General features: G+C 34.7%; 1 long non-coding RNA gene and 3 other non-coding genes across 4 annotated transcripts; all 4 read right to left on the bottom strand.

Moving 5' to 3' along the window:
- Window positions 1-491: 491 nt before the first annotated feature.
- On the bottom strand, window positions 492-576 carry LOC120068675 (small nucleolar RNA Z103). The gene has a single exon (XR_005479307.1). It is a non-coding gene; the product is annotated as a small nucleolar RNA Z103 (small nucleolar RNA).
- A 135-nt stretch (window positions 577-711) lies between these two features.
- On the bottom strand, window positions 712-792 carry LOC120068676 (small nucleolar RNA Z103). Its single transcript, XR_005479308.1, has one exon. It is a non-coding gene; the product is annotated as a small nucleolar RNA Z103 (small nucleolar RNA).
- LOC150031986 (uncharacterized) lies at window positions 729-1355 on the bottom strand. The gene is made up of 2 exons (XR_016525192.1): window positions 1231-1355; window positions 729-966 (listed from the first exon to the last, which is right to left on the bottom strand). It is a non-coding gene; the product is annotated as an uncharacterized LOC150031986 (long non-coding RNA).
- On the bottom strand, window positions 884-966 carry LOC120068677 (small nucleolar RNA Z103). Its single transcript, XR_005479309.1, has one exon. It is a non-coding gene; the product is annotated as a small nucleolar RNA Z103 (small nucleolar RNA).
- Window positions 1356-10369: the final 9014 nt, after the last annotated feature.

The raw sequence follows: 10369 nt of genomic DNA, 5'->3' as shown, positions 1-10369 counted from the left end.
GTTGCTCTATGTAAGTCCAACAAAGGATCAACTTTCCCTCTAATGTTGATATGTAAGCTTTACTTTCTCAAGAACTTCACGTTAACATAAGAAAACGCTGGCCAATAAAAAACGTTGACTGCATCTATAGGATTATTTGTAGATGAATTGCTCTTCCCAGGAAAAAAAACATTAAATCCCAATTGGTTATATTTACATAGCACTCTTCTGAAAGAATGAATCAATTGGGTATATTCAATAAAGAATTCAATTGGGTACCTCTTTCAAAACCAACTTCCGGCCTATTTGATTTATCCCTTCGACAAATCATTCGAATTTTAAGTTCAAACAAGTTTAAAACTGTAGATATTTTGTTGCAAGATGAACCCCAACATGATCAGTCCCCTAAATTAATGGCAAACACAAAGGAAAAAATAAATGTATAAAGGTCAAAAAGAATTTGTTATTTGAAAATGAAAAAACCGATATGGAAAATGTGAATATGCCGGAAGATGGATCAGATAAAAAAAAGTGTTGCAAAACACCAGCAAAGTATAATCAGCGTCGATCGTTTGGGGAAAGTATCATCACTTCCATCTTCAGAGCAAACATGCAACTAAGATCACTTAAATCAATTACATTTGAGAAATTCAGATTTAAAGTAGCTAAAACAAGCAAATGTCATGTCGAGTATTCAAATAACGAAAATTCAACTAAATCAAGTCGAAGAAGATGGATCAGACAGAATGTGATAAAAACACCAGCATAGTATAATCAGCGTCGATCATTTGGGGAAAGTATCATCACATCCAACTTCATTACAACCCAATACAAACAAACATATTAACTTAACTCAATAATCAGTAAGATCAGCTATAAATCAATTGAATCAAGGTAAAGGAAGACGGATCAGACAGGAGTGTGATAAAACACACCAGCATAGTATAATCAGCGTCGATCATTTGGGGAAAGTGTCATCACTTCCATCTTCAATTGGTAATCATACATTTCACAAAATGTAAAAGATATCAATTTTAAAGCTACAGAAAGCAGTAGTGGAACCGAATTTGTCCGAAACTGCAATTCAGCGGCCAGCTTCGTAAGGAAGCGAAGCTATGAAAGCCTCTGCGTTTCACAGAATCGGAACAGATATCGCGTCGGCTCATACGAAGCATCCGATTGAGAAACGATGCTCGTAATCAGTATTCGACGCAATTAAAACCACTACGAAGAAGAGGAAAAAAGGTTTACCTGTTATGGAACAAAACCCTAACATCATAGAGTGGAGATGATTGTATGGCCGAAGGAAGAAGACGATTGTTGGTGAAGATGATGAAGGGTAAAGTAAGTTATATATAGAAGCAGAGAGACAAGAATGTCCGCCTTCAAAACCCTAAAATCGCATTTTAGGGTTTAGAGATCTATGGTTTTATCTCATGCCAAGTGTACGGCTCTGATATTTTCTTGTTTTTTAAACGATTTATTCGCGATTTTAAATATCCTTTTTCACCCTTGTTTTTCTATCTCTTTCTCACTCTTTGTTTTTTTCTTTTAAATATCTTACAAATTTATTGCTCGAAGTTTTAGATTTTTCTTTTTTCCTTTTTATTTATCTCTAACCGTCGTAAATTGCTTTAAGTTCATGTCAATTATTATTAAACTAATTCATTTTAGCATTTCTTTATTTTTTTCTTTTCCCCTTTCCGTCATTTCATAAAAAGTTGAATTTTTTTATTTTATGTATTATTGGGAACGTTAAAATTGAATAATCAATTCTTAAAGTTTCATTTTTATATTTCTGGGCCCCTAACATATTAAAGGATTTAAAAATATATATTTATTTATTAAATATAAAATTGAATATAGAAAAATAGATACTTTACTCTGAACCTAACTTGTTATATCATATTTAGTAATAAACCTTCAATTTCATTCATTTAAAACTTTAACTTGTGTATAAATTTATACATTTAGTTAAACTTCTATTTCTATCTCTATTAGAATAGTTTCTCACACGTGTCCAAAGGTACACATTCTTCTATCATTCATGTGTAATTATTTGTTATGTTTTAAAATAATAACGTTGGTGAAGAAAATTATAGTAGACTAGTTCAAGTGTTTTCTACTTCATGGCAAGACTTTTTTCACTTCTTATCTTCTATGATTATACAACTTTTTTTCATTTCATTAAATGAAGAGTGTTTCAATTTCAAGACAGAAGTCTAGTCAATCCATTGACTTTTGGTGGGAACTAGTATAGTACTTCAATTCTTAAATGGTTCGTTAATATTGGTTTGTTGTTATTTTTATTTCTCGTCAACCTCAACTTTGATTTGTTCTCCATCAACCGCACGTGGGCATGAGTACACAAAATCACCATCACAAGAATCTTTCTCTTGTGACGAAAAACAATAAACGAATAGAACAAAGGTAGAAACAAGAGAGAAATATTGCACGGAGAATCAAGTGCTTCAATCGAGTTATATATTTATTAAAGTGGATATATGTGACTTTCCAAATTTTTATGTAATTTAAATTCAATAATTTTGAATGTTTGAGAATTATTTTAAATTTTGGAGGTTGAATTGAATTATTGTGAAAGGATAATTCAATTTCTATTTTTTTTTTCTTTTTATCCGTGAAGAATTTTGTAATTTAAGTTTTATATTAAGGAGACTTTGAAATTACTTCAATTTTAATTTAATTTGAAAAATTGAATTAAAATTGAGGTTTTTGGTGATATTTAAATCTATTTTCCAAAAATTATTTGGAATTTAAAATCCAAAAAAGATTTGGATTTTTAAAATTTGGAAAAGGAGAAGGAAAGGAGTTCTTGTGTGTGTGTATATATATAAGTTGGAATTAAGTTAAAGGTCATTAGAAAAAAGGAATTATTCAGTTTTCTCCCTTTTCAGCTTGTCGCAAGCGAGACCTTCCCCCTCCCGTCATTTCTTCTTGCACAAGGGAAATACTAGCCACTAGCCGCCAGTCGCTGAGGAGCTAACCGTCGCCACCGTTCGCACCAGTTCGATAACCATTCTAGAGCCATGGTTTTCGTCACTCGCGTGGGCTCGTCCAGTCACGTAGGTCCACTGCTCGTCTCTCCCTCTTTCCTTCAGACATGTCAACGACAGATCTAGCAAGCCTAGTTGCCATAGGTCTTCAACCACCATCTGTTCAGAGTCCATTCACGTTGTTCGCTAGTCTCCAGTCGTCGTTCGCTAGTCTCCAGTAGCATGTTCTTCATTCTCTCAGTCGTCCGTTTGCGTCGTCGGATCGTCGAATTTCATCTCTGTCGCTGCCAGCCATGCTGTTGGTCGTTTTGCCACCAGTCTCCATCGTTTGTCTTTGGTTGGGTTAGTTGTGGTCATTGGAAGGGTATTTTAGAGGTATCTTGTATACCCAATAACGTTTGGTTCCAATTGTTAACACCCATTGAATTTTAAATTTCAGATTGGAAGATGTGGGCATTGTGAATCACTGTCCGACAAGAGTTGTGAACAATTGGTGAGTTTAGTATGGGTTCTTGTTAAATTTTGTAATATCCATTTTGTTTGGCATGGATTTGATTATTGGTTGGGTTTTAAATTTGGGTTGAGACCCCTCAATTTGGCTTATATCTACATTGAATTTAGTATTAGAATCTCAAGTGTAGTTTCGGTTTGAGCAAACACTTCGGATAAGTGTTTTGGATGTATTGGTGTGGATTTGTGATTTGGGTTATATTCTTAGTTAAATTTTGGTTTTTACTATAGGCTCAATTCAAGATTCTTTTAGGCAATAAAGAGAATAAATTTGTTTAATTGGTCTTACATTATGATGTAAGTAATCTTACTATTGAAACTGTCTTTGTGTCAGACAATATATTTAAGTGTGATTTTGAGGATTCTAAGACTATTTGCATCGAGATGCATAAGGAAAAATAAGTTGATCGTAATTGTGTTTTGAAGCATGTTATGAGTGCAAGCATGAACTAAATTATTTTGTTTATATGATTTGTTCGATGAACATTGAGCATGATGATATGTATATGCATGTTGTAGGACTATGTTTTATGATGTATGTTATATTTATGATAGTGATAGTTACTCCTACCCGTAATTAGATACCCAACAGAGGAGGTGATCAACTTTGACACTTCACCAGAGGTTTGTGTTTCCTTTAGGATTCACCAGAAGCAGTGATCTCTTTCGAGATTTTACCAAAAGTTTATGTTTTCTTCGGGATTCACCAGAAGTTTGTGCCAACATCTCACCTACGGTAGGGCGAGTTCATTATCCACTAGTTAGTCATCCCATTAAAAGTAGAGGTTTATACACATTGCACTAGAGAATGACATCTAGAGGACATAGATGCTTAGCCTGACCTCGATAATGGGGTTACTTACTGAGTATTTTATACTAATTATTTCTCGTGTTTATTTTTCAAGTAAATGTAAAAACACGTCGTCGAGTGACAAGCGGAATCGATGATCAAGCCACTGTGACCAGTCATATACTTCTGCTCATGTTTTCAGGATTTTATGCTTTAAAATTGCTAGTCTTGATGTTTGAACTCAAAGTTTTAGTATTTGCACTTTTAAACCTTTTAAGAGAATTTTCTAGTTTTTTTTTTTTTTTATTGTTTGAAGGGTATCTTGTTAAATGAATTTGAGTTATTTAGTTTTAAATGAAGTTAATTATTTTATGCTATTTATTTAGTTTTACTAAGACATGAAAGGATATCATTTTTAATTGTATGCATGCACGTCCATTGTAAAGGCCTAATTTAAGTCCTAGGAAGTCGGGTCGTTACATTTGGTATTAGAGCCCATGTTTTAGGTTCTAAAGAATGACTTACTATGTAAGTCTAGTTAGTCCCCGTGGTCCAGTAACGGATTCTTCGTCATCGCCAGGTATGCCTTACAAGCAAAATTTTTCAATATGTGATGCATGAGATTTAGTTTGATTATTAGTCTTGGTAGACATGTTTCATGATAAGGGATCCAGTAAGAGCTGATCTTTGGGTACATGTCAGGTCATGGCACCTAAACTCAGGGTAAAGAGGAAGGTTAGGGGAGGGGTTCAGGACCCACAAGTATAGGATCCACAAGTCCAAGACCCTTCCGCATCTAAAATAAAGAAGGATGGAGCCAGTGGAAGTCAGAGTGTTCTAGTAGCTCCAAACCCACCTGGGGCTCAAGTTGATGAGGAGGCGAAGCAGCACGAATTAAAGAAGTTGTTTCTTCATCCTTGAAGGAAAGGATATAGGAATTGATCTGCAGCGTAGTGGTGGAGTAAACAGCTCAAAATCAGACTTATTAGGAATCGATATAATCGGTATAGGTGCAACCGACCCAATCATAGTATCAAAATGTGCAGAACTTATCCCTTGAAGCTGAACACTTGAGGGATTTCATGAAATTCGATCTTCTTACCTTCGATGTGTCGTTGAAGGATATTACAAAGGCAGAGATATGGTTGTCCTCCATCGAAATAATCTTTCATTACATGAGGTATCTAGAGGAACACAAACTCCGATGCGTAGTTTTTATAGACAAATAAGAAACTAACCACTAATACACTAACCTTAAAACTCTACCACTAACCTTGAAACCATTAATCCACTTAAATCACTAGGTAACTATCCTCCAATTTAGGAGGCACTACCTCAAATAAAAGTTATTAACTTCAATTAAAGAAGAAAATTAATTTAACTAATAACTTGTAAATTAAGTTTGCATTAATTTTCAACACTCTTCCTTAGTGCAAGCATTCGATCAACAACACCAAGTATACTTCCGAATTGCTTCTTCCATTTAAGTAAGCTTCTAGCTTCATTATGAGGCTGAAGTTCAGTTTCACAAAAATCATCCATTAAAAAATAACCAGTTATTTAATTGTACCTGATAGTCAAATAAGTAGTTGGGTCGTGTTATCGATCTAAAATACCTACAAAGAATATTCTCTATATATTCTTCTACCTCAAAATTTTCTCGAAGACTAACATCATCAATAAAGAAAGATAACAAGTAAACTACATCCTTCTTTAGACGTGCATCCATTTGAAATGATGAAACTTTGTCAAACACCAAATCTCGAGAAACAAAAAAATCTCTGGTCTTTGAAACCATACATCGTAATCATTTCATTTAATTTCTAATTATTAGTACCTCAAAAGGAGATAAATTTGATCTAGCCCATGGGATTAAGCGATTTATGACGTAAAAGCTGATAAAATAGTTGTTACCCAAAACTCCTTGGAAGATTCTTTACATGTAGCCAAGATAAGTACATGGAAGTAAAATGTGTTAATTTATGTGGTAAGTCCATTATGTTGTGAAGTTTCAGGACATGTCATTTGGCGCTTAATGCCATGCTCTATGTTGTAATTCTGTAACTAACCATACATATATTCTCCCCCATTATTTGTGCAGATACACTTTATTGCCAATATAAATTCCTTCTCTACTTGCTCATTATACTAGATAAATTTGCAAAAGTCTCACTTTTAGCTTCCGAAAAATACACCTAAGTAAAACAAGAAAAATGGTCCACAATGACATAATATGATGACTACAAGAATAGTTAGGTATTCTAGTTGGCCCATCAAATCTGAATGAACTAAATACAATGCATCAATAAATATGTTATTTGAATTTGGGAAAGGAAGACAATGTTTTTTCAAAATTGATAACCAGGGCAAACCACATAAGGGATTGAATCTCATAGCGGAAGTGTTTATCGCTTTTGTCCAATTTTGCAGGAAAATTTTATAGAACAAGATATAATTATGAAGTTAAGCATGTTGTGACAAAATTATTAAGGGAGAAAAGTAGCAATTACCTTTGAAGAACCTCGTCTACGTATCTTATCCTAGTCTTGAAAAAGACAGTACGATCAAAAGGAGACAGACTACTAGTTTTCTCTGTTATTCTCTTTGGACAATGAGGATATGGTGGGATCTCTTTTAGAAGTCAAAGGAAGGGATGTAATTTTTGTCAGAACTTTTTCATTGTAAGTGTGAGAGAGAAAAACTTTTTGTAATGCTCAACTTTTCAAATGCAGACTTATCTGCATATTTAATACGTGTGAGGAGTTGTAAGTGTGTCGAGTCTATAAGTCCGTGTCGATCGATAGAGTAGTTGTTGCTTAAGAGAGCAAAAGAAATAGAGGTGTTTGGGGCAAGTTCGGAGACGAAAACACGCAAAATATAGGCATTCTACCTTTCAGCGCCATGACGCTGCTATTGCAATGTTGCAACGTTGAAAGGCAAGGTGGTATGGCGTAATGCATGGAATTCGTAGCAGAGCAACGTTACCCCTCGGCGTTGCGACACTACAAAATTTGACGAACTGTGGCGCACGTGCACAAGGAATGATGCAACTGTTGAAGCATTTGACTTAATTTTGCCTTTTTATTTAATTAGAATTAACTAATTAAATTGGTATAATAGTTATATTAATTTATTTAATTATTTTTGCAGGCTAAATTAACTTAATTATGTATTAGATGTATGTTTAGATTAATATTTGAATTCATTATCATTGATAAATCATTCAATATAAATGTTATATTGAGAAAATTAAAAGGACTTAGATAAATTCATTATCATTGATAAATCATTCAATATAAATGTTATATTGAGAAAATTAAAAGGACTTAGATAAATTCATTAGCCAGTTTTTAAACTAAGTATAATAAAACCCTAAAAATGTTAGAATACTTTAGTGAGAGAAAATTGCTATATATGATATATCAAGCTTCAACTCTCACATCCCTAAGAGTTCACGCCATGAGATCTACGCTCAGCTTCAGGTCGCTCTAGACGCTGCCTCCCTTCGGAAAGTGTTTGCATGGGTCAATAGTAAGGTGAATAGGGAAAGTGTTCATAGTAAGTGAGAGAGGGACATGTGTCAACGTATCCTACGGTCTCCACCATTAGGTTGAACCGTGAGATTCCTATGGTTCTCCTGTGTGTCGTCTTGAGGTGACCATCCCTTAAGAGGGCCTAATCAAAGGAGCCAGAACAACACAAACTCCAGCAATACATAGGGTCTCTTAGGTTAATCTTCAACAGTTTTTTTTCCTTATGGTAGTTAATGAATCCTCGATCGAAGTAATAGTAACTAAAAACTATAGAAATAAGAGTTATTTTGGTATTAGTGATTGGCTAAGATTGTCTCAATTCAAGGGAGGAGTAGTCGATCACCCTTCAGTGGCTATTGCTCTAAACCTCTAAAGTTTCGTTGCAAAAACTAAAATCATTAGTTTAATTAGGGTTCTATGATTATATGTGTTTTTGATAAATTTATTGGATAATCGTGTAATGAGTTAAGACAAATATAACTAATACGATCAATTGATTGTTATTTGTTTTAGCATGTCTTCCACAATCATTTCCTTGCTTAAAAACGAAAAATTAACTGGTAAAAACTAAGCAACTTGGAAATCTAACCTGAATATGATTCTGGTTGTTGATGATCTTGTTGGGGTTGATGCTCTAAAGTCTCGTGTTCTGTAGTTTGTAAACAATATATACGAACACCTATGATTGTTAATATATGATATTTACTTCACATATTGTTGTTTTACTCAGTTATTTGTTTTATTTGCTTTACCACAAACCAATAAACATAAAATCCCTGGTTATCTGTATGTGACTCAAGCATGTATGTGGTGACATACAAATGGATTATGTCTTAAGTGATAATCAAAATGGTCTGTAGTATATGGATATAGGAGGGAAACCTTATCCTGGTAATGCTACCGACGTAGCTCACTTTGTGGAATGGTCACAACTGTTGTGACTTGCCACAGATGATCTGATCCTGATCATTCGTGTTGAGGACATGCGAGCGGGGACGTCCTATACAAAGAGTTTGTATAATACCTGACAACGAAGTGTTAGTGTCTCAATATATAACACCGTTCATGACAGAGACTTCACTTCACTAGGATGACCATAGGTAACATGACCTCAATCCTGAGTGAGTTGGGAACTCCTGCCATTGAGGGCAGTCTTTTGATTTATATGGGTGTGAGTGCCAAGTCGCCGATTCAAACCTACCATTTTGGGGATTCGTCTGATTTGGGAGCTGGGAACTCAACTACACATGATGAAATTCACTTCTTCCCCGAGGCAGGGGTAAGTAGATAGACGGCTCCATTAAGGGCTGATTCTGGGGCTTGAACGATGTGGCGCCACACACCTTCTCTTGGCCCAAGAGGTGTTCACACATAGTTGGACTATGTTGTATTGTTCATTAGAGGAATCAATGGTACTTAAGGAGTGAGATGTAACTACAGGGAAAAAACGGTAAATTGGCCCAGTTGTACTTACGAGAATCTGTGAAGGGTCATCATACTCATGATTGGTTATATCCAATGGACATAGAAATATATTTGTGGTAAGAAGAGTTTAGCAGTTGGTCTTTACTAGAATCACTAACATTTAACGTATGGTGAATCTCGTGGCTAAAGAGTTTAGTCAGCTATTCACATATCCTTAGAGCTTTGAGCCACAAGTTCATTAGGTCACCTGGGTAGCTTAGATAAAGTCGAGAACTAGTGTTTGGGTTAATTTGATATGTTCAAATTGACAAGAGGAAGTACAATTATATATGATATAATTGGAATGGTTAATTATATCTAAGATAATTGGTTAAATGTATGAGATACATTATTTTGGAGGAAATTAGATATAAATACGATTTATATCAAGTAGAGGAAAAATAATATAGTAGATATATAATATCAAACTATAAAATATAAATATAATATGATTAAATTAATTGATTAATTATTTAAGAAACTAATTAATTCACGTATGAATGTGGGAATGTGAGGGCCACGAAGGTTAAGGTAATTGGCGGGTTAAAGATTGAAAATCGTTTTCATTTTAAAAAAAAAAAAAGAATTCAGTCGTGCTTTAGAGATCCTGCGCCCAAAAGCATTCGTGAAGAGAACGATCGCGAGAGCCTATATGATAGAATCTCATTCATCTAAACTATCATCAAGTTCACGCATTCCCTAAATGATCGTATACCAATTTCCTAAACGATCGTCCAGTTTTTCCTAAACGATTGTGTAGCTCTACTATACGATAAGCGTCTCCGCTATATGATACCAAAGTTCTTCTCGTTCGAGTTTATCGTCTACACGAAATCTTCTTCTTTGTCTTCTACCAAACCCACCAAAGCCCACTCTTTGGGTTTTTGACGCCGAGGATACTCGGGTTTCCCTTGTGGTAGTGTTGTCCTCACGACCTTGTTCGTGTACGTTCGGATCATGTAGTAACAGTCGAGAGACTCGCCTGGTGCTGGTAGATCGGTGGGACTTTTCCGTTGTTGTGGGTTCAAACAAACGAAGACTTCTTCCTCTGGTATGAACCCATTTCTCTATGATTTATT

The sequence above is a fragment of the Benincasa hispida genome, chromosome 12 (genome assembly GCF_027475165.1).
Source record: "Benincasa hispida cultivar pf3 chromosome 12, pf3_genome.v1.1, whole genome shotgun sequence".
Taxonomy (NCBI): Eukaryota; Viridiplantae; Streptophyta; class Magnoliopsida; order Cucurbitales; family Cucurbitaceae; genus Benincasa; species Benincasa hispida.
This window is presented reverse-complemented; position numbering and strand designations above follow the sequence as displayed.